Source organism: Trichosurus vulpecula, chromosome 4, assembly GCF_011100635.1.
Source record: "Trichosurus vulpecula isolate mTriVul1 chromosome 4, mTriVul1.pri, whole genome shotgun sequence".
Lineage (NCBI taxonomy): Eukaryota > Metazoa > Chordata > Mammalia > Diprotodontia > Phalangeridae > Trichosurus > Trichosurus vulpecula.
In genome coordinates this window covers 435,278,551-435,303,917 of record NC_050576.1, presented here as the reverse complement: position 1 = coordinate 435,303,917, position 25,367 = coordinate 435,278,551, and positions in this window count along the sequence as shown.

Sequence of the window (25,367 nt, the reverse complement as noted above, 5' to 3'; positions counted from 1 at the left end):
ATTTGAACCCATGACCTCACACTCCAAAGCTAGCTTCAGACTCTCTGCTGAGCCCTACTGTGTCCCAAGTAGGAGCTTGAAGAGATGAACTGGAGCTTGGCACACCTGAAGGTGACAGGGGTGGCTCAGCCCCAGATATCACAGCTGCCGACCTGCAATTCCCCTTCCTCACCCAACCCCTTACCTTGAACCCCACCCTCAGCTCACTGCTGATAACAAAGCTCAGAAGTCCATTTGCATTACTCAGACTTTCCCACTAATGTTCCTCCTAACTGAGTTTGCAGATTCTGGCTTTTACCCTGTACACTCTCCAAGCTCAGAGCCTGGTGCATCCTCTGCATCTGCTCCTCACTCCCATATACTAGGAGATGCTTTATTGTGCAGCTACGCAGCTGACTCAATAGCCTTTATTCAATGGAGCAAGCCTTTCTCTGTGCTTGTAGAGAATCCAAAGTAGATTCTCTGATTCTGGGGTGTTGCTTTTTACCTTTTCCTTTGGAATTTGATGGACTCTCTAAGTTTTCCCCTGCTTCTTTCTCCTTACCAACATGGCCTCCCTGGCACCCTGCTTCCCCCCAGGCAGTGGACCCCAATCCACGGTCCTGCCCTGGGAGACTTTAATCATTTCAACCAGATTCATTTCAAGAAACATTTTTCGAACCCATGATACACACAAGGAAATTGGTGCTGAGGTTACACCAGTAAACCAGCCCTGCCCTCAAGAAAGTTACGTTCCAAGAGGAAAATGAAAAATAGCCACTAAGAAGCAAACTACAAGGTGGGGCCAAATTGGGAGTAAGTGAGGAATTGTGCAAGGCAGTATTCGCCTATGTACATATGTGTATGTATGCATATGTGTACATATGTTAGATGTGTATATACACATCTACACATGCATACATACAGATGAAATGTAAGGTGGAACTGAGCACAAGGTGGAAGTGAGAGGGAGGGGCTGGCTTTACCAAGGATGGGAGCACCTAGTGCCTGAGTCTTGAAAGGAATTAGATTTCTGAAAAGACTAAGAGTTGGAGATCCCAAGCTGGCAAGAACTTTTGAGGCTTTCCACACCAACCTCCTCATCTTAAAGCTGAATAACCCAAGGCCCAGGGACATGAAGTGAATCCCACACTCACACAGGCAATGTCAGAGACAGGATTTGAACTCAATACAATTTGAACTCCAGATACAGTTTTTTTTTTTCTGTTGCTTCATCCTGAAAAAGAAGGTCATTCCAAGAATGGGTGCAATCTGTTGTTGCAACAATCCAGCTAGCAGCTGCCATGGGGGTGTAAAACCAACAACAACCGGAACACAGAACGCTGCAAGCCCAGGGCCTTTTGATCTGCTTTACTAAGGAAAGCAACCTTAATGGGTTAACAAGCTTACTTTAATCCAGCATACAAATATCATTCACTTTAGTTCAGGGGAAAAAGCCAGCATCCCTGAACTTCAGAGCAAATACAAACAGATTACCAACATCAACAGACAGACCTTGTCTGATTCAAATCTCGGTGCATAGTTACCTGGGTTTAACCAAGTCCAAACATTGGGGTTTTCTTCAAAGCTGGGGAGCTCGTAACAATGGCTTCCTAGAGTCATGCACAACTACTGCTGTGGCCTCAGAGCTCCAAAGAACGAAAACCAACCTCTGGTTTTATATATCTTGCTCAGAGTCAGAAGTGAGTCACACATGCGACTCATCCATGCAACCTACAATCGCCACAAAAATGCTACTTAAACCCCTGCTGGTCTAAAAGCCTCTGATGTCACAAACATGTCACTCAAACCCATGTAAACTAGGCTTTCCCTTGAGGTAAGGAGGCCATCAAACACTCCTAATTTAATCAAGGAAACAAAGGCTAAACTCCTCAAGAGCACTGGGTTGAGTAAGTGCTAAGAGCCCATCTTGATCGCCAATATATCTGTCCAAAGACAGGTGTGAAGGACAGAATGTTGATCCAGAATGAGCCTGTGGGACAAGTCAACAAAGTAGATTTAGACTGAGGTTCAAATCCAGGCTCTGACGCTTCCTCCTCGAATGACTTTGGGCTTGAAGGTTTGCAAAGGACTTTGCAAATATTATCTCCATTAAGCCTCACAACAACCTTGGGAGGTAGGTGCTAGGATGATTGCCATTGTACAGTTGAGGAAACTGAGGCAGACAGGATCACTCAGTGTCTGAGGCCAGATTTGGAATCAAGTGTCCCCGGTAGCTCAGTGGGTAAAGCACCAGGCCTCAACTAGTCAAGACCTAAGTCCAAATCCAACCTCAGACACTCACTAGCTGTGTTACCCTGGGCAAGTCACTTAACCCCTCTTTGCCTCAGTTCCTCATCTGTAAAGTAGGGACCCACTGAAGAAGGAAATGACAAACCAATCCAGTATCTTTGCCAAGAAAACCTCATGGACGAGTCCATGGGGTCAGGAAAAGTCAGACACAACAGAACACCAATCACTTCCTTCCACCCAGCACTCTGGCCAGTGCACTGGTAACCAAAAAGCTGCCTCTATGGGTGACCACTGGCTAAAGTGTAAAATGAAAAGGCTGGTCTAGATGCTGTTGATGGCTCCTTTCTTCTCTCCATCCATGGTCCTGTTTTTTCCAGCCTTGCTGGAATTTGGAATGGGAGAAGGAAAGTTTTATCTTCATGTGACACAGGTTGGAACCAGACTGTGTTGAGACCAAAATGTCAGGGCAGTGAGTACAAATTTCATCCTAGAGTCAATGGGAAACGACTAAAAGGTGTTAAACAAGGAAAGGAGAAAGTTAGATTTGGGCACTGGAAAGGGAAGCTATGAGGAGGAAGGATTGAGGAAGGGCAGCACTGGAAAATAGCAAGGCCAGTTTCGAAGCTATCACGATGTCTGAGATGGTGGACTCCTCAATGTTTACCATGTGCACGGAGAGTCGTGGAGAGATGTGGCCAGTGCTGCAAAGCAAAAATAGCCAGTTTACAACTTGTCACATTTGGAGGGTGAGGAAGAATGCAGTGTTCAGGAGGAATCTGACATTGTGAACTGGTTGGCGCGGAGGATAGTGATTCCCATTGTAAATATCAGAAAGTACCGAAGAGAAGTAGAATGAGGAAGATCCATTCAGTTTTGAACCTGTTCTGTTTGCGGTACAGAGGGGACATTCCTTTGGTGACGTCCTGTAGGCAGCTGGTGATGGAATTTCGAAAAGAGATTTAAAACATATACAGAGAGAGAAGACTATCGCTAAAGATATTTGATCCTGGTAGAGAAATGTGTAGAGAAGTTGAGAAGGGGACCCAGAGCAGAGCTATGGCTGAGGAGGAGGATGAGATGATCCAGCCAAGGAGACTGAGAAGAAGGAGTCAGAAGACTAGGAAGAGAACCAGGGGAGAACAGTGTCGGAAGCAACAAAGGACAGCCAGAAGGAGGGGATGGTGTTCAGCAATAACACATAGTGCAGAGAGGTCAGGGCAGATGAGGATGGAGAAAAGGCCATGCAACTTGGTACTTACAAGGTCATTAACGGTCTTTGAAAAGCGGCCGTAAGAGAAAGGTGGGTTTGCCAGCCAAGGTGAGAGGGCTCAATAAGTGAGTGATAGCACAGAAAATGAAGGGAGAACAGGCATGGGATGATGAGCTCCTAGAGAGCAGGGACTGTTCCTCCTTCTTTTTCTTTGTAATCCCAGTCCCTAACACAAGAGCCTATACAGAGTAGGTGCTCAATAAATGTTCCTAGGGTAAAACTGCAAGGAATTCCAGGCTTAAGTGAAGGATGGTGGTGGGGTTTTGTTTGTTTATTTGTTTGTTTGGGGTGGGGAGTGTCTTAGGGATCTAAGATGTAGACTTATAGATAGATAGATAAAGCCAGACAGATACATACATACACACACACATACATACATATATACATACATACATGCATACATATGTGTGCCAAGTACATGAAGGAATAAGCTTGAGTAAGACTGAAACAAAGGAGAGAATGGATGTGAATAAAGAGAAGATCTTCATGTGCTAGGTGGGTTCTTGACAGTCCCTAAAGAAGATTCATGGCTCTCTCTACCATACATATTGCACTCACTCCTGCCTAGGACCAGGGTACAGATTATTGTTGTATTGCTGTGGGATCTAAAGTATAAATGGGCAGCCAGGTGGCTCAGTGGATAGAGCTCCAGGCCTGGAGTTAGGGAGACATGTCTTCTTCAGTTCAAACGAGGCCTGACATTTACTAGCTGGGTGACACCAGGCAAAGTCACTTCACCCTGCTGGGCTCAGTTTCCACATCTATAAAATGAGCAGGAGAAGGAAATGGGAAACCATTCCAATCTTTTTGCCAAGAACCCCCCAAATGGTGTCACAAAGAGTCTGCCATACCTGAAATGACTAAATAAAAACAACGACATAAAAGATACACCCTCTTGTCCATAAATGGGCCCTCCCATCATTTCCCCGTAACATAACTGTCTCCCACATCTCCGATGTCCCTCACCTCCCACAGCACTCGGCCTTTCAAGATAAAAAGGAGGGTGGTTGGGGAACCACTTGTCAATGGCTTCTTCTCCAATGTAGGCTGGACTCAGTGGCCTCAGTGTCCCCAAGTCAGTGAGCCTGTGATGATTGGACAACCAGTCACGGAAGGCAATTCTGCTTGGTAGTTTTTTTTCCCATTATGAGTTGGGCAGCCTCAAACATTCATTCTTCGAATGTTTTTATGGACCAACATTCCAGTGTGCAGATTGCCCCAGGCTGCACTGTGGCATTAAGGATTTCTGTTCTAATCCTCAGGGGTATTTCATCATTAGGCAGTTTTGTGCAACTGCAAAGAAAAAATAATCCAGGCCCTTTAGTCTGTTCTTGTCTGTACCCGAAGTATTGTCCAAATGAAACTGGTGACTAAGACAGAAACATATTCCAGGGCCCCCAGAGTGTCAAACCACTTCTAGGCCTCTCATGCAGCATCCCCTGAACCTCTATCCCTCAGCACAGACTGTCTCTGGATCTAAATCCAGTGCTTTCTATTATTTGCATATCCTCTGGGTTGGAACAGAGAGTCACTAACATCCCATGAAGCTCCAACGCTGTGACAGTGTGTTATTGATAATCATTAATTATGTCAGATGACTTGGACTTAGGGTTTGATAAACTTTGATGGGGGCAGAGGGAGGAGCTTACAAGTACATAGAAACATCAGCAGTAATTTCAATACATTCAATGCCAACAAGCAAATGGAACTCATTTTTGAAATCTATGTACTGGATACTGTACATGCTGGATATCTATACAATACCAGATACTATTCTCTGTTCTCTTAAAAATAATTCCAAATGCAGTTTCGTGTAGTGTGTAGAAAGCTTGTCTATGGCTCAGAAAGCCCTCGTTTCCTATCCTGCCTCTGAGGGACGGTGGTTGGGGAATGCTGAGCTAATCACTGGACCTCTCAGGGCCCCCAGAAAGTGCTCAAAGGCTCTCAATGGTATGTCCTCATTGATAGAGGGAATTTCTTCACTGGGAGTAAACCACACCAAAAAGAAAATCATGGATCTAGTTAAAACACATCCAGACCCATAGCCACACCCCACACCTATACCCCCTCACATATGCTCACGCACATACTCCCCCATACACACACACACAATACTATGGAAGGTTGGTTTGTATCACATCAGTCTCTTAGATTTAGGCATTTAATATCTCAGAAGTGCAAATATTGGTGTTCAGTTGTATCTGACTTTTTGAGACTCCATTTAGGTCTTTCTTGGCTTAGCTCTAGAGTGGGAAACCTGAAGCCATAGGGGTTGCATTTGTTTTGTAAAATTTGGATTCAGTCAAAAGACCACACGTGGCCTTAAGGCCACATGTTCTCCGCTCCTGGCTTAGCTACTGGAGTGGTTTGCAGTTTCTTTCTCCAGGTCATTTTACAGACAAGGAAACTGAGGCAAACAGGGTTAAGCGATTTACCTAGGGTCACACAGGTAGTAAGTGTCTGAGGCCAGATTTGAACTCAAGATGATGAGAGTTCCTGACTCCAGGCTTAACACTCTATCTCCTGTGCCATCTAGCTACCCGTGCAAATATGGAGGCCCTCAACACCTCATGCCTTGACCATTACAATAGTCTGCTAGATGGTCTCTGAAGCAAGTTTCTCCCTAAACCAGTCTATCCTCCTCTCAGCTATCAGTGATCTTCCTAAAGAGCAAATGTGACCTTTTCGCACCCTGCCCCACATTCAGTCAACTCCAGTGGCTCCCGTTAGCTCCAGGATAAATCTGAAAGCATATAGATGACTGCCCTCCTTGCTCTGCCTCAGACATGGTACTCTGTCTTTTGATTTTGAGCACTGTCACTGGCTGTCCCCTTGCTGTCCTCCAAGCCTCACTTCCCTCTTTGCTTCACTGGTTTCCTTCAAGACATCTCAAATTCTACTGTCTGATAAAAGCCCTTCTTTAATTCCCTTAGTGCAAGTGTCTTCCCTTTGAGATTATCTGTCTCTTATCTATCAACTTATTATCTATCTATCTATCTATCCTCTATCTATCTGTCTGTCTGTCTCTCTGTCTGTCTGTCTGTGTATCTACGTATCTATCTATGTATCTCTTTATATCTATCTGTCTGTCTGTCTGTCTGTCTGTCTGTCTGTGTGTCTCTCTGTCTCTCTGTCTGTCTGTCTGTCTCTCTGTCTGTCTGTCTATCTATCTATCCTCTGTCTGTCTGTCTGTCTCTCTGTCTGCCTGTCTGTCTATCTGTCTATCTATCTATCCATCTATCTATCTACCTGCCTATCTGGTTGTTTGTTTGCATGTTGACTTATTGTTTATACAATTATTTGCATGTTGTCTTCCTTATTTGATTGTAACTACCTTGAGGGCAGGCAATGCTTTTGCTCTCCTTTTAATCCTCAGACCTTTGCATAGGGCTTTGCATTTAGTAAGCATTTAATAAATGCTTGTTAACTTGACTTAATTAGAATTGCATCGTACAGTTTGGCTTATTAACATCTTCATAGTCAGGTTTCTCAGGCATGGAAAACATGGAGGCCAAACATCTTGCTACTGAAAAGGGGGTACCCACAACAACAAGTTTGACCATTGTTACTCCTGTCATTCTCCTCCCCCAAATCTATAAGCTTTCTCACACATCCGATGTGCTGGAATTGAGAAGAGTCTTGGTTCACACTCAGCTGAGGAGCAGACCGGCTACTGCTCCTGGAGTCGTCAATGACACGCCAAAAGGGCAAAAGCTTCAAGAAAACAGCAAATAGTATCGAGTTGCTCATAAGTATTATTACTTTTTTTTTTAATGGATTCACTTCGGTGCTACTGAAGGCATTGAAGGCCAGTCCAGTAAAACCACGAGATGCTTGACATCATGGAGAGCCCAGTAGTGGGGCATTGGAGATAAACACCAGACCCCAAACTGAAATCACCAGTCTGGAGAGTGATGCCAGGACAGAATACACTGAGCACTGGGGAAAGGGGACATATATTCACCCAGATCTCTTGTGTATGTGTTGTTTGAGGGCCTGGTTTAGAAAAAAAGGGGAGTCAAGCTAGAGAGTGTACAAGTCAAATATCTTTTTTTTTTAATTTTTTTAATGCAATTTATTTATTTAACATATTTGGTTTTCAGCATTGATTTTCACAACAGTTTGGATTACAAATTTTCTCCCCATTTCTGCCCTCCCCCCCCCCACTCCAAGATGGCGTATATTCTGGTTGCCCTGTTCCCCAGTCAGCCCTCCCCTCTATCACCCCCCTCCCCTCTCATCCCCTTTTCCCTTCCTTTCTTGTAGGGCAAGATAAATTTCTACGCCCCATTGCCTGTGTGTCTTATTTTTTAGTTGCATACAAAAAGTTTTTTTGTTTTTGAACATCTGATTTTAAAACTTTGAGTTCCAAATTCCCTTCCCTCTTCCCTTCCCACCCACCCTCCCTAAGAAGTTGAGCAATTCAACCTAGGCCACACTAGTATTATTATGTATAACCCTTCCACAATATTCATGTTGTGAAAGGCTAACTACATTTTGCTCCTTCCCAACCCATCCCGCTTTATTGAATTTTCTTCCTTGACCCTGTCCCCTTTCCAAAGTGTTTGTTTTGATTACCTCCACCCCCATCTGCCCTCCACTCCATCATCCCCCTGCCTTTTATTTTTTTTTTTTTATCTTCCTCCCTCTTCTTTCCTGTGGGGTAAGATACCCAACTGAGTATGTATGGTATTCCCCCTCAGGCCAAATCTGATGAGAGCAAGGTTCACTCATTCCCCCCTCACCTGCCCACTCCCCTCCTCTCCTAGAACTGCTTCCTCTTGCCACCTTTATGGGAGATAATCCACCCCATTCTATCTCTCCCTATCTCCCTCTCTCAGTATGTTGCTCTCTCATCCCTTAATTTCATTTTATTTCTTTTAGCTATCTTCCCTTCATCCTCAACTCACCCTGTGTCTGCTCTCTTTCTTTTACATATACACACATACATACACATAAATACATATACACATAGATACATGCATACATACACATTCACTTATATATATACATAAACATATATATATGCATATTCCCTTCAACTACCCTAATACTGAGGTCTCATGAATCATACTCATCATCTTTCCATGTAGGAATGTAAACAAAACAGTTCAACTTTAGTAAGTCCCTTGCAATTTCCGTTTCTTGATTACCTTTTCATGCTTCTCTTGATTCTCGTGTTTGAAAGTCAAATTTTCTATTCAGTTCTGGTCTTTTCACTGAGAAAGCTTGAAAGTCCTCCATTTTATTGAAAGTCCATATTTTGCCTTGGAACATGATACTTAGTTTTGCTGGGTAGGTGATTTTAGGTTTTAATCCTAGCTCCATTGACCTCCGGAATATTGCATTCCAAGCCCTTCGATCTCTTAACGTAGAAGCTGCCAGATCTTGGGTTATTCTGATTGGGTTTCCACAATATTCAAATTGTTTCTTTCTGGCTGCTTGCAGTATTTTCTCCTTGATCTGGGAGCTCTGGAATTTGGCAACAATATTCCTAGGAGATTTCTTTTTGGGATCTATTTGCGGAGGCGATCGATGGATTCTTTCAATTTCTATTTTGCCCTGTGGCTCTAGAATATCAGGGCAGTTCTCCTTGATAATTTCCTGAAAGATGGTATCTAGGCTCTTTTTTTGATCATGGCTTTCAGGTAGTCCAATAATTTTTAAATTATCTCTCCTGGATCTATTTTCCAGGTCAGTGGTTTTTCCAAGGAGATATTTCACATTGTCTTCCATTTTTTCATTCCTCTGGTTCTGTTTTATAATATCCTGATTTCTCATAAAGTCACTAGCTTCCACTTGCTCCAATCTAATTTTTAAAGTAGTATTTTCTTCAGTGGTCTTTTGGACCTCCTTTTCCATTTGGCTAATTCTGCCTTTCAAGGAATTCTTCTCCTCATTGGCTTTTTGGAGCTCTTTTGCCATTTGAGTTAGTCTATTTTTTAAGGTGTTGTTTTCTTCAGTGTATTTTTCAGTATTTTTTTGGGTCTCCTTTAGCAAGTCATTGACTTGTTTTTCATGGTTTTCTCGCATCCTTCTTATTTCTCTTCCCAATTTTTCCTCTACTTCTCTAACTTGCTTTTCCAAATCCTTTTTGAGTTCTTCTATGGTCTGGGGCCAGTTCATGTTTTTCTTGGAGGCTTTGGTTGTAGGCTCTATGACTTTGCTGTCTTCTTTAGGCTGTATGTTTTGGTCTTCTTTGTCACCAAAGAAAGAATCCAAAGTCTGAGACTGAATCTGGGCGCGTTTTCGCGTCCTGGCCATATTCCCACCCAACTAACTTGACCCTTGAGTTTTTCAGTGGGGTATGACTGCTTGTAGATTACAGAGTTCTATGTTCTACGTTTGGGGGGGAGGTGCCAGCTCTGTCAGAGCCGCACTCCTCCTTCCCCAAGGACCCCCAGTCCAGACTGGGCTCAGATCTTCGGCAGGCTGTGCACCCCTGCTGTGATCCGCCACTTAATTCCCCCCACCAGGTGGGCCTGGAGCCGGAAGTAACAACAGCTGTAGCTGCCCCACCTCCGCTGCCCCCGGGGCTGGAAGCCGAACCGGGAACTCCTTCCACTCCCGCAGCTTTTCCCACTAACCTTCTCCGCAGTCTTTGGTGTTTGTGGGTCGAGGGGTCTGGTAACTGCTCACGTATTCAGGGCGCTAGGGCCCCCTCCGCCCGGCTTCTGGACTGGATCGTCCACGCCGCTCAGGCTGGGCTCTGCTCCACTCCGTTCCCAGCTCCCAGCTCCCAGCTCCCAGCTCCGTGTGGAATAGAGCTCACCCAGAGACTATCCGGGCTGTCCTGGGCTGGAGCCCTGCTTCCCTCTGCTGTTCTGTGGGTTCTGCCGTTCTAGAATTGGTTCAGAGCCATTTTTATAGGTTTTTGGAGGGACTCGGGTACGGAGCTCACTCTAGTCCGTGCTTACCAGCCGCCATCTTGGCTCCGCCCCTGAAGTCAAATATCTTTAAATGCTCATGATCTATTTGCCAATGAGGTCCCAAACTTCAACAGAAGCAACAGTGGGAAATTCTGTGGGTGAGCTAAGCTGACAGATATTGAAACCAGAGTCATTCACATAAAGTGGATTCAGGTCAATTCAGGAAACAATTAGTAAGTAGCTATTTTGTCCCCCAACTACTGGAGTCGCTGGGCATGAACAACACAAATCCAAACTGAATAGGCTTTGCCCTCAGGGGGCATTTCTGACCCCCTCCTCCACAGCACTCACCAACCACCCCATCTGGCTCTATGGCCTTGCTGTCCTGCAGCCTTCCCCACCTCACCCTGCAGCTCTGGAACAATGAACCAAGATCACATCATGACATTCTGGTAACTTTTCAAACCAAAGTGCCCTCCTTGTTTGTTCCTTCCCTCCTCAGTGTGTAAGCTCTTTGAGGCCAGGAGCCATTTTTACTTCTGTAATCTGGGTTCAAATCTGTATTCCTACTTGTATGAACTTGGTCAAGTCACCAAACTTCTCTAGATTAGCTTCCTCTTTCATAAAACGTGGGCACTGGCCTAAGAGGGGAGAGGGGAATGACCTCTAAAGTCCATTCTAGCTTCAAATGCATGGACCTACAAAACTGAGGCCCAGAAAGGTGAGGCCTTACCAAGGTCACACACTCATTAAGTCAAGGAGCAAAGATTTGAGTCTCAGATTCTTCTAATCCTAGGTCAACCCTTAAATTAGCCTTAAGCACCTCCCTCACTCCTTATCCTCCATCTGATCCCTTGTCATTCAGAATGCTGGTATTGCTGGAGTAGAATCATTTACCCAGCATGTACTGTCTTCCTCATCATTTACCTTTCTCTCCCCCCCCCCACCCCCTCCAATTATCGCTGACCTGGGACTGATCCTAAATTGGCTGTACTTTCCTCAACATTCCTCACCCACTCACACCCTAAAACCTCTGAATTGTCCAAGGCAGTGAAAATGTTTGCTGCAGCCACAGAATGAACAAGTCTCAACAAAACTGGACTTTAGAGAGACTTTGTTTGCTAAGCGATTGAGTCATTCCCCACCAAGACAGATTGGAAGTGATTGGGGTGGTATAGGAAGGCAAGGCACAAGGCACAATAGTGCAAATGATGGGCAGAGTCTGCTTCTCAGGGCATATGGGAAGTCCTCTATGTCCTAATCAACCATGGCACTGTAACTTCGCATGTCAGCCTCACCTTCCCAGGCCCACGGAATGCCACTGTCAGGTCCTGTCCCAGGCTTCCTTATGGGGTCTAGAAACTAGTTTCTGCCTGGTTCTCTGATTGTAAGAATGGCTGGGCTTCTTATCAGGCCACTCCCTCAGCACCCTGGGGAAGATGAGATGCCTGAAACGATTTAAGTATACCCTCTTTCCCCTCAAGGAATGAGGAATAAGCACAGAATTTTTAGGTTTCTAGAGATCAGAGGTCATCCCTAAGCTCCTTCAGATTTTTCTCTGTAAAATGGAGACAGTACAGAGAAAGGATCACAGAGCACATTGCCCTTCTCTTGGTAGGAAGGTGGATGACTGCAGGTTCGGAATGTGGCATACACTGCCATTGTTTGGCTTAGCTCGTTTTTATTTGTTACAGTGAAGGATTCAGTTGGAAAGATTACCTTGGGAAATGCCTTGGAGTAATAAATAGAGGCTGTCACAGGTACTTGTAAAAGAAGGGACATGTTCCTGTTTGCACCACAGAATTCAAAGAGCTAATGGAGGTAATGTTTGCAAACTGTAAATGATTCGCTGGTATTTTATACTGGAAGGTCTACAAATTACTCTCCCCTGGGCCTCATAGTAGCCCTTAGAGAAAGGGTCCGCTGGGATTTTTAACTTCATTTTACATGAGAGGCAAATGAGATCACATAAATAGTGATAATCTACCTGAGGTAAAGGTACAGTAGCACTCTGTTACTCTAAATTCTTCTATAGCTCCCAATACTTATAGGATATACAACAAACTCCTCAGGCCTAGCATTCGAGGTCCTCTAGAGTTGGACTCTTCCTAACCTTCCCACATTTATTTCATTTGACTCCCCTTAAAGTGCACAAAATTCCAAACAAGCTGGATTTTGAGCCGGCTCCTGAATTTGACATGCTTTTCCTACCTGTGTGAATTTGCATAGGCTGTCCACCAGGCCAAGGATACACACTATCATAATCTCTACCTTTCATAGTCCTGTTCTCATGTTTTCTTCAATGTGCAGCATACATTTACCTTCACAGTGAAGCTTTCCCTGATTTCCACCCACCCCTGCCCCAGCTTAAGGTGTCCCCACCCACTCTCCCAAAGTTTCCCGGAGAGTCCTGTTGTGCTCTATCCTCTCCTCTCACCCCTAAATCTTATTTTATTTCCTTCTTAGCTGTACACACACACACACACACACACACACAGCCTCACCTCAGTACAATGTGAGTTCCTTATGAGCATTTTCTTCCTTTTATCTTTGTATTTACGCCTAGCATGGGCCTTGGAACATTTCAGGTACCTGCTTGTGAGATGCTTGGTGAATTCTAATAAGTATTGCTTCTTCAAATCATTCCGATAATCACAGAAGCTAGGCAGTGATAAGTAGGACATCTGTGGACACAGGAATATTTTTGCCCAATTTCCTTCTATCCCTGAACACATTGCGTATGTTTTGGGATCCGTTGGAATGTGTTTTGCAGAATGGCTGCATTTAAAGGCAGGGGTTTACCATAAAGGAAGGAATCTACCCAATGCAGGTAAAATAAGGAATAATGTGGGATTGTTTGTTAAAACACATTGAAAGGAGGCAAGATGATCAAGGTGTCAATTTGTAATGGCAGGGAAGAAAAGATGAAGAAAAGGAATAACCCAAGCAGAGAGAAGGCCTATTGTATGGCAGAGGAGAAAGCACTTAGGAGGGGGGAGATTTTAGTTGTGTGAAGGCAGTAACATCCATGACTTCGCAGAGAGAAAAGTGGGAGAAACATAGGTATAGGCATAACATGAGCTATTCATAACCTATCCACTGGCTTTCTTCCATTCTGTACCCATACTGTCAAGGCCGACCCATACTAACTGAGTGGGTGCCACCCACTAAACAGTAATGGGAAATAAAAGTCCCAGCTCTTGGTCCGAGTTCATCTAGCCCACTAGGAAAGTACCAAAAGGCATCATCGTTTGTGCCTGTTGTTGTAAAAACACAAACTGCCTTTAAAGCTTCTTTGTGATTTCTGAAAAGATCAGAAGAGAAACATGTTACTCTATAAAAGAAAACTTATTTTTCCCCAAAATAACATGAAGCACCCTATACTTCCCAGAACAGAAAGTACAGAGATCTCTGCATTGAAAATGAAGGAGTTTCCTAAGCAAGCAGCTTTGGTTCCTCCCCTGGGTTATGAACTAAAACTTTAGATTAGGAAATTGTCAAGTAAACCCTAGAGAGCTGATAATGGCTTTTTTTCTTCCTTTTATTGGTCTTTTGCCTTTCCTTCTTTGCTCACTCTCATTTTGTATTTTGTTTGGCTGGTTTTTTGTTTGTTTGTTTTGGTGGTTTTTTTTTTTTTCATTTTTTGTTTGTTTGTTTTTATGGAGGACTAATACTAGGAATACAAGTAAGTGCCTTTGAAGACTTCAGCAAACATTGCGGCTGCTTCAGCCCATAAGAATACTGGCTCCTGTAAGCCCTTGGCTCAGTGATTCACAGGCAGAGTCAAGGAACTCCTCTTCCCATGCCCCCCACACCGTGACAGCTCTTTTCTTCTCCTTCCAGTCTGGAATCCTTCTCTGTCTCTTTTATGTGCGGTGGGAGGAGGGCCATCTCCATCTAGATATTCCTCCTGTCTGTTTCTCTGTCCATGTGAATCTCTTTCGATTTCCTTCTGTCTCTGCTCTCTTGTTCCGATATCCATTTCTTCTTTTTGCTTCTCCCTCTCCTAATTTAAAACAATATGTAATAGATGTTTTATTATGGTTTTTTGTTGATAAAATTCCATTCTGCCAGAGATGGCCAAGGGTCCACTTTGTGCCAGGCACCGTCCCAGTCCCTGGTATATAAAGACAAAACTGGAATGCCCCCAATTTCCAAAGAGCATATATGCTACTTACTTAAAAGAGTATGTATTTCCTAGTCTCAAAATGTAGATGAGTGGGACATCTTGGTTTGTATTTCTCTCTTTTTAAACATTCCTCCAACCTCCAAATTATTACTTTTTAAAATTGCTTTGGCTGCTGACTGAGTTTTGGTTTTGTTTTTCCCAAGTTAGTAGATTTCAGCGTAATGACGATTCCTGACACCCACACCATTTGGTTCATTGACAGCCTTTCTCGAGCCATTGAAGGCCGAGAGTGTGCACTCACTGAAAGCAATCCTTGAGTGGAACTTCATGACAAGCAGTGCTTAGGAAAGGTCTAAGCAGGAGTGTCTAATGTGTCATCCAGGTTACTGGCGGAAGAGATCCGACAGACTTTGGGACTGGGAACAAAGGGAATCCAGGAACTGAAGCTCCCAGTCCTTCTCACAGTTCCACCATAACCTGGTCCCCTCTGCCATCTTCCCTGGGACACACACTTCCCCATTGGCCATCTAACCTTGTGTGTCCATCTACCAAGGAGAGTTTGAGTCGAGTACTGTACTTCATAGGACTTCCAATATCATAGCTCTAGAGGCTAACCAGTCCAACTCTTCTTTTTACAGTTGAGGAAACTGAGGTACTAAGCAGTTAAATTACTTGCTCATGGTCCCCTAGAGAGTCAGTCTGAAATGTGGGATTAGAAGCCAAACCTCAAATCTAAAATTTTAAAATTTAAGAAACCACCAACAGAAGGGAGGTTCCTTGAAGGAAGAAGTTCTTTACATCCCCAGAATCTAGTATATTGCCTGGCACATAAGAAAGGCTTGGTGACCTGGATTAGGATGGAAGAAGTAACGAAATTCCATCAGTGTGGAGGGCAGGGAGGTGATCCAGTGAGGTCTGATCAAGGCAATGGGCCTAAATGGGCTGTACCTAGAAGGGTGAGTGGGATAGTTACAGACGGGAGTCGATTAGACTCTGTGGGCTCCTGGAGAACAGGCACTGGTTTGGTTTATTGTTTTTGCTTTTGCCTTTCTTTATATCCTCAGCACAACACTTGGCATGTCATTGGCACTTAATAAATGCCGACTGGAGGACACAGCACCTGGCACATCATTGGCACTTAATAAATGCTGACTGACAGATGCAGCACCTGGCACTTCATTGGCACTTAATGCTGACTGGAGGACACAGCACCTGGCACATCATTGGCACTTAATAAATGCTGACTGACAGATGCAGCACCTGGCACATCATTGGCACTTCATGCTGACTGGAGGACACAGCACCTGGCACATCACTGGCACTTAATAAATGCTGACTGACAGATGCAGCACCTGGCACATCATTGGCACTTCATGCTGACTGGAGGACACAGAACCTGGCACAACATTGGCACTTAATAAATGCTGACTGATGGACACAGCACCTGGCACATCATTGGCACTTAATAAATGCTGACTGACTGAGGGAGGGAGGAAACAGTAGTGTTACTCTTTGGGCAGATATTCAGAAATGAACAGGAACTGCAAAAAGATGTGCAAATTTAGAGCCATCTCCATGCCAAATATCCCCCTGGACTATTTGTACCTGTCTGTGGTAGAGACTTCTGAGATCATCTTGGTCTAATCAGCCACAGTCGGACACACTGTACTTTGACCCCAACACAGTGATATCATTCTGGTCTTCTTTGAGCCTTAAGGACAATAATCAACCATCGCCAGTAACAGCCAGTAGACATCTTTAAGGCTAATGATTATCCAGTGCCTGTGGTCACCTCCTCACTTGTCTAACTCCTTCTGAGACTCCCGATTCCCAGCTCACCAGGACAAATAGAGAAGAACCAACTATGTAAGGGCAGCTGCCTGTGCTCTCCTCTCTTTCATCCCAAATCTGAGTTCTGGGAGCAGTGGAATTATAATTCACAATTATCAAACCCAATGTTTAAGAGAAAGAATTCCAGGGCCTGCATAACTCAGGGTCAAGCTAAAGAAGGTGTCGTGAGGAAGAGGGATTCAATTTGTTTAGGATGAATCAAAGGCCAGAAATGGGAGGAATAGGTGTGGAAACTGCAAGAGGAAAATACTTGCTTGGTGTTTGGGGAAAAAAAAAAACCTCCTGAGAATTACAGGGACCTAGGAATAGAATGACCCATCCTGGGAAGGAGTGGTGATCTGGTCCACCCCGGGAGATCATCGAGCCAGGACTGGAGGGTCACTTGTGGGCAATGTGGGGGGCCCTGAGAAGCATTCATTTATATTCAGATAAGTGATGTGTTTCATTGAAAATAATGTTTATTTATGTATCAGTATGCCATCCTCGCTCCCACCCTTAAAATATCCCAGCCAGAGTTGATGATGGAAGTAATGATGAGGAATATTTGCAATGTTATTTAGGGTTTGCAAAGCATTTTACATTTCTATAATCGTATTTGATCCTCCCTACAACCCAGTGAGGTAGATGCTATCATTGGGCCTGCTTTGCTGAGAGAAGACCCTTTGAACCACAGAGAGATTAAGTGATTTTCCCAGAGTCATCCAGCTACTAAGCGTCTAAATCAGGATTTGATCTCAGGTCTTCCTGACTCCTCCCCAATGCTGTTATCCACTATGATACCTATCTGCCTCTCCAGTGCCTAAATCCATATGCATTTATTTCAAAATACTCCATGATTCTATCAAAGTGTCTATTTCTTTAATTAGTGTTAATTAGGAAGTTTTCAGCAGACTTTGAACTACCCAAAGCACACAACAGATAACCAGCTCTGACTAGAGGAAAGATATTCCTTGGGCAGCATATTCCTGAAAACGGACAATAACTCTTAATGGACTTTCAGAATCTTGGCAAAGATAGGAATCTGAATGAAGAAATGCCAGCAGTAACTGTGCTGCCTTTGAATACAGATGATGTCTGTGGGGATTGGGCTCAGTGGAGCCTGCACTATGGGTCAATGCTGGCCTGTTGTTCCGACAGATACAGTCCTTGGACCCCAGCCCAGGGCCAGCTTTCATCCTTGCCAGATGGAATTTCAAGCATCAAGTGAGCATTTCAATTTCCCGGCACAGTCTTACGATGGAGTCCAATTAAGCTGTGTAGAGAATAGGCAGCTGCCTCTTCTGTCTTGGCAGCCCACACAAACTTACAAGTTTTGCATAGTCACCAATTTCCTGAGAGACCCTCCTGCTTCCAAATCTCTTTGTGGGTGTCAGTGTGTAGGAGTGTGTGTGTATATGTGTGTTTGTCTGTCAGTGTGTATGAATGTGTACATCGGTGTCTGTGTGTGTGTTTATGTATATGAGTGTGTTTCTGTGTGTGTCTATGTGTCTGTGAGTGCAACTGTGCATGTCTGTGTATGTGAGTGTGTGTCTGTGTGTGTCTGTGAGTAGTGTGTCTGTGTGTATGTGTGTGTCTTTGTATTAGTGTGTGTCTATGCGTGTGTGGGTGTGTGTCACAAATTAAAACCTGAATCTCTGCAATTGACTCATTCCTTTTCTATATTCTTGTCAAGAACCAAGCTGAAGCTTTCTCTGAACAGGGAGTGCATTTCTCAGACTGAACATTGGCAGATTTTATGGAGTGTGTACATCAGTGATGGTGTGATGGTGTGCTCCTTTAACATTTGGGAATGAAGAGGGACTGCTCTTTCCATCCCCCACCACATCCATTCCATTGTTAACCCTTGTTCCTTCTCCCTCTCCAGCAGCTCACATGGCCAACCCTTTCTGTCTGCTCACATAACCCTCCCTTGGACAGCTCTGCTTGACTTCTTCGCCTGGACCATGACTATTGTCTTCTACCGAACCTCTCTGCCTCAGTATAACCCTTCCCCCCACACCGATGAGGTCACTCCCCCACTCAGTAAACTCCAGTGGCTCCCTGTTGCCTGGAGGATAAAATGCAGATTCCTCACTTCACAGCATGGCCCTGTGCTCTCTTTCTAGCCTCATTACACATTATGCTCCTTCTAGCAATCCAAACCAGGACAATGCTGGTAAATGTCGAACACCAGCTTCAGGGGATGTGCACACAACACACAAGTTTAATCTGCATTTTTAACGTTTTCTCCATGGCTTTCTCAAGTCTAGACAATCAAAGTAAATCAAGCCCTAATTCATAATATTTGACAGCTTCCAAGGTCTAAACACTCATATTGAAAATTTAACAATCAGCTCTCATGAATTCAATCAGACCCAGCACACCACTGAGCCACACTTTTGTTCTTTATAGACAACATTTTATTTCCCACCTTCATGCCTTTGCATTGACTTTCCCTGATCCCTGAAATACTCTCACTTCTCACCTATTTACCTTGGAAGCTCTGGCCTTCTTGAAGGGCACCTTAAATCTCATCTTTCACTGGGGGTCTCTCCCTGTTCCCCCAGGTTCCACTGCCTTCCCCTTGAATATTTTCTTGTGTCTTCTATGCATGCCTTGAATGCATTTGTTGATATGCACATTGTTTCTCACACTCAAACGTGAGCTCCCTAAGGGGACAGACCATTCTTAGTTGCCTAGCATTTAGCCCGGGGCCTGGAGCACAGTAGGCACTTAACAAATGCTTATTGATTAATTGCTATATTAAGCAGAGAGAATTTGCGCTGTGAGCCCAATGAACAGATGCATGATTAAAAAGTCACATTCCTTGTGCTTTAGCTAAGATCCAAGAAGTGCCATCTGAGGTTTAACGCAGATGAGTCCTAAGTGGATGGTGCACCAGATTATGATCAGCATGTAGTGTCAACAGGACCTGGGTTTGAATCCCCTTTAGATATCACTTGACCCCAGGGAAGTTCTTTAAGCTCTCTGAGCCTCAGAGGTAGACAATGACATCACCAACCTTGCAACTTGCTGTGAGGCCCAGGGGCCATGATGGATGCCCAGGGCTTTACCAACCTTCCAGCCCCCTAGGAATAGGATCTCTTGCCATTTTGGTCCACAGGAGTGGTTGAGGCATCACAGACCAATGGATAGGTCTCTGGTCTCAGGGCTGACCAAGGTCCCACCTGGCTCTAGCTCAAGGACCCTGGGATCTTAGAAGTTTAAAATGCCTCCTAGGGCAAGAACTTTGAGCTTGGTGAGAACGGCGGCAGAGCTCTGGAATCATTCCCAGGCTGGCTGGCCACAGATTGCAGGCTGACCAGGGTGGCATTGGCCTTTAGCCATTTGAGGGTTTGCAAAAAGTAAGAATTAGTCTGAAAGAGCAGAACTTGGAGCAGACAGGAGGTGTCTGGCTGCCCTTCAGCAGTTTGTCATAAACAAATGGTTAGGGCAGACAGGCAGGAGGGGAGAAGGTACTGATTACAGTGTGAGGCTGAGGCTACAGCAACTGTTAGCAACGAAGATGGGGCTACTAGGCAAATAAAAGAATAATCAGAAAGGTGTTCGACAGCCCACACACTGTGCTTATGAAGATGGCCCGAAGAGTGTAATTACTGGCATAGCATTCTTTCTCTGCCTGATAGGTAAAAAAAGAGATTCCAGCCTCGCCCAGCCGAAACGTTTACCAGCTTCAGAACCCTCTTTGATGAGGATGGCATCTCCGGAGTGAAGATAAAATGGTGAAGAGAACCCTGCTTTTCATGTTTTTACTAGAAAAATCGTTCTTCCCACTTGCCTCATTTATTTCAGATTAAGCCCAATTTCCGTTTGGCCCTGAACTGGTTGGACTGAGAATTTCTTGAAGCTGAATACAGTGATGTCCAGATTCCTAAAACAGCACAGCATGCCCTGGAATTCTGGGAGAATCTAGGGGGTTGATGCTCACCACTTGAAACATGTTTCTGAGCTGGAATAGGCCACTGAAAAAGGGTTGGAGAACAAGACAATCATTCACCTGGGAAACTAGGAAGGCAATTATAAATCTCCTGTTCATGGATCAGGAGAATGAACAAGCAAGGAAAAATCTATCAATGAGCATTTATCCTGCATCTTTTTGTTCAGTTGTTTCAGTCATATCCAACTCTTTGTGAGCCCATTTGGGGTTTTCTTGACAAAGGCATTGGGGTGGTTTGCCATTTCCTCCTCCAGCTCATTTTACAGGTAAGAAAACTGAGGCAAACAGGTATAAATGAGTAGCCAAGGGTCACACAGCTAGTAAATGAGGCCACATTTGAACTCAGGAAGATAAGTCTTCTTGATGTCAAGGCCAGCACTCTATCCATTGTGCCACGTAGCTTCCCATGTACACCTACTATGTGTCTAATAAAAACACATTTTATATGTAATTGTAACACTTTATTAACATAATAACAATGATGCCATAAAATAGTAATAGACCTCATAAAATAGTCTTCATTAAGCAAGGGAGAGGATTTGAAATTTTCTATTTTGTTTTCATTATGTTGAAGCCATCTTAAGAACAAAGCGCTAATACTCCCTGAATTCGTTGTTCACCATTTATTAAAATGAGAAAGGGGAGTTTTACCAGTGGAGAAGCAGGCTCCAGAAGAATGAAATGATTGCTCCTAATTACCTTCAAAAAGGATTCCCAGAAGAGAACAGATTAGAGCCCAGAACTCTCCGTAAAGAATCCAAATGCAGGATGTAGTAAGTAGAAAAATGGTGTTGTTTCTCCTCAAGAGGGGTGTGTGAGAGACACAGGATCAGTAACATTACAGAAAGAAAAGCCTGGCATTTAAGAAGCCACATAAACACTGGCGAGCCACAGTGTTTAACAGGGCTAAACAGCCACCTACACGGAACACCTTAATTAGCTCAGAATTATGCAATGACGGTGCGCTTAACAGAGGCCAAGGTAAAATGAAGGATTATCCAGGGAGAAAATAGCTTAGATACTAAAAGAGGCACAAATCGCATCTGGGGTTTTACTTTTGTTTTCCCCTTTTTCAATGGCCAACAATTAGAGAAATCTGAAGGCTTTTAGAAGGAATTTTGCAGCAGCAGCAGCAGCACCAAGAGCAGCAGCCATCTTGACATGTTCAGGTTGCCTAGTCTAAGAAGTGCAGCGTAAAAATGGGTCAGGACAGCTCTCTTAAGGGGAAGATTCTCTCTCTCTCTCTCTCTCTCTCTCTCTCTCTCTCTGCACATCTATCTATCTATCCATCTATATCCATATCTATACATATACACATATATATATGTATAGATACAGATATAGATAGATGCGTATATATGCGCATATCTTTACCTATGTCTCTATATGTTATATTGATTATATTTCATATATTATATGCCATATATGAATAAATGTATATTATATATATATATATATATATATATATATATATGAAGAGAGAGAGAGAGAGAGAGAGAGAGAGAGAGAGAGAGAGAGAGAGAGAGGAAAGAGGAGATGAAGGTATGAGGTATAGAAAAGACCCCTGGCTTTGGAATCAAAATCATTTGCTTCATATTTCACCACTGCTGCTCTGTTATTATGAGTAGCATTGTCAGCTTTCTGGGCCTGTTTCCTCACCTGCGAAACAAGTAGGGTAATGGCCTCCAGGACTTGTGGGGCCCCTTCCACCTCTTGAGCTATGACATTAATATCCTTATGGCATTCTTCCACCACTCACCTTTGAGCTATGAATAAAAGGAAAGACCATCATTCTACACCAATTCAGGACAAAAGCCTGAAGCTCAGGAAGCAAGGTTTTGGCTGACCTTCGGTTAATAAATAAGGAATAATAAAATAATAACATAAAATAATAAAATAAATAAGAAGAAATAAGAATTCATTGAACACTTTAAAGTTTACAAAGCACTTTACATTGCAACATTCAAATGGATCTATGATCCCATGAATTTGGGAATTCCTTTCAGACAGGCAGCTCACTACCAATCCATTCTTGCTCATGCCAGGGGGCTCCCCTCTATGACCCCCCAAAATGGACACATCTTGGTAGTTAATAGGAGTTGGACAAGAACCTAAAAATAAGTATGAAGAAACAACTTTCAGATGAGATTTTGGATCATTTTGGGTGGAAAATTATCAGTAGAAGTGAGGACTCGGAATTTGTCCAGATTAATACTGATGATGACAATGACGATGATGATGGTGGCTGTCACTTATATATGTACTGTGTGTCAGGCAGTGTGCCAAGCACCTCACAATCATTATTCCATTTGATCCTCACAACCACTTAGGACATGGGTGCTATTATTATCCCCATTCTACAGCTGAGAAAACTGAGGTAGGCAAAGTTTAAGTGACTATTCCCGAGCATTCTAGTTACTATGCTCAATGTTACCTCACTTGTGTGGGAATAATTTTATGTTTTAAAGAGTAAGAGATCTTTTTTATTAAAAACTATTAAACCATATCATTCCAAAAAAACAGGGGAAGACACCCAGGAGGAGCTAAGGAAGGCATGATGGGTACCTACCCAATTTGCATAAGCACATTTTATAAAGAGTGTAAATATAAAAAACAAGAAATAATGTAAACATTTAGAGATACGTATGGTTAAAAAAGACTATTCCTTTGGTGAAGGAAATTTCGGGAGTTATGACACTTAAGTAAAAGGGAAATGAAGGTGAATCAGGGGGTTCTCATCTCAGACTCTGGGTAGGCATCACCAAGTACGACTTCAGGAGAAGAGATACCTAAAGGAAAGTGAAGGCACAATAATGCTGGCTGTTTAGCCAGAGCTGGGGCACATAGCTGAGAGACGACTTCAGCCTGAGTGACTTCTGATTGGTTGGATCCAGCAGATATCATTGGCCAAGAGCAACAGTGGTTTGAAGCTTTCTGATAAAGCTTATTATTACTCTCTGCTGCTACTTCTGGCTTGGGAAGGAATAGCAGGGGGACTTTGTAGTTACTTCGGCATCCTGCTGAGCTGGGCTAAAAGAGTGAAGTTAAGCTCTGTGACGGGGAACTTCAAACCTGGCTAGATAGGTCTCTATGGCTCAGGGATAGCCAGCAAGATGAGCTTTGCAGTCCTCCAGCTTAAAGAGAACTACTACTCATATTAACTGTTAACCCTAAACACACTTTAAAAAATAATATTTTATTTTTCCCCAATTACATGTAAAAGCAATTTTAACATTAGTTTTTCAAAATATTTTGAGTTTTGAGTCCAAAATATGTTGAGTTCCAAATTCTCTCACTTCCTCTCTCCCTGGACCCATTGAGAAGGCAAGCAATTTGAGATAGATTACTCATGTGTTGTCATTCAAAACATATTTCCATATTACTTATGTTGTGAAAGAAAACACAGACCAAAAAAAACAACCCAAAACAAGAAATATAAATAAAAAGTATATTTTAATCTTCATTCAGACTCCATCAGTTCTTTCTCTGGAGATGGGTAGTCCTTTCATCATAAGTTCTTCAGAATTGGTTTGCTTCATCGTATTGCTCAGAATAGCTAAGGCATTCGCTGTTGATCATCATGCAATATTCCTGTTACTATATACAATGTCTTCCTGGTTCTGCTCCTTTCACTTTGTATCAGCTCATGTAAGTCTTTCCAATGTTTTACTGAGACCATCTTGCTCATCATTTCTTACCATGCAATAGCATTCCATCACAATGGCATATAACAGCTTCACCCAATCCTGAACTGATGGACATTCCCTCAATCATCAGTTCTTTGCCACCATTAAAAGAGCTGATATAAATGTTTTTGTACATGTAGGCCCTTTTCTTTTTTGTTGGGGATACAGACCTAGTAGTGTTATTGCTTAGCCAAAGGGTATGCATGGTTTTGTAGCCCTGCAGGCATAGATCCCAACTATTCTCCAGAATGTTTGAGTCAATATGCCTCTTCACCAATAGTGTATTAGCATCTCCATTTCACCAAGTCCCCTCTAACATTTGTCGTTTTCCGTTTTCCTATTAGCCAATCTGATAGGTGTGTGGGGGTAGCTCAGAGTGGTTTTAGTTTGCATTTCTCTAATCCATAGTGATTTGGAGCCTTTTTATATGACTGTGGATAGCTTTGATTACTTCATCTGAAAACTTCCTGTTCATGTCCTTTGACCATTTATCAATTGAGGAATGGATCTTATTTCTAGAACGTGGACCTAGTTCTCTATAAATTTGAGAAGTAAAGTGTTTATCAGAGAAACTTGCTGTATTTTTCCACAGTTATGATTACTATGTATTGCCATCCATCCAATTTCCCCCTTTTTTATCCTTCTCCATCTCTCTGTCTCTCTCTGTCTCTCTTTGTCTCTCTGTCTCTCTCTCTGTCTCTCTCTCTGTCCCTCTCTCTCTCTGTCTCTCTCTCTCTCTCTCTCTCTCTCTCTCTCTCTCTCTCTCTCTCTCTCTCTTCCTCTCTCTGTCTCTCTCTCTCCATTCACCCTGTCCATTCTCTAAAGTGTTTTGTTTTTGACTTTCACCTCAACCATTCTAATCTCCCTCTTCCCCAGCTCCTCCCACATTCTCTTATGCCCTTCCTCTGCTCCTTTCCTGGATGGTCAGATAGATTTCTCTACCCGACTGGGCTCCCCCTACCTCTCCCATTTTCACCTCCACTGTAAAAGCTCTTTTGGGCAAATGTTATGTCAGGTAATTTCCAAAACAATTCTGAATGAACCCCATTCTACCTCTTCATTCCCTATTCTCCCAGTGCATTCTCTTTCTCACCCCTTAATTTTGTTTTTTAGATAATTATCCTATAATATTCAACTCACACCCATGCCCTCTACTTATGTATACACCTTATTGAACTAAATAGAAAGTTTGTTTTTTTTTAAGGAGTTACAAGTTACAAGGATCACCTTCCCATGTAGGAAAGTAAAAAGCTTAACCTTAAGTCCCTTAAGTTTCACCATAAGTCCCTTATGGTTTCCCTTTCCTGTTTAGATTTTTATGCTTCTCTTGAGTCTTGCATTTGAAAGTCAAATTTTCTATTCAACTACAGTTGATTTATCAGGAATGTTTGAA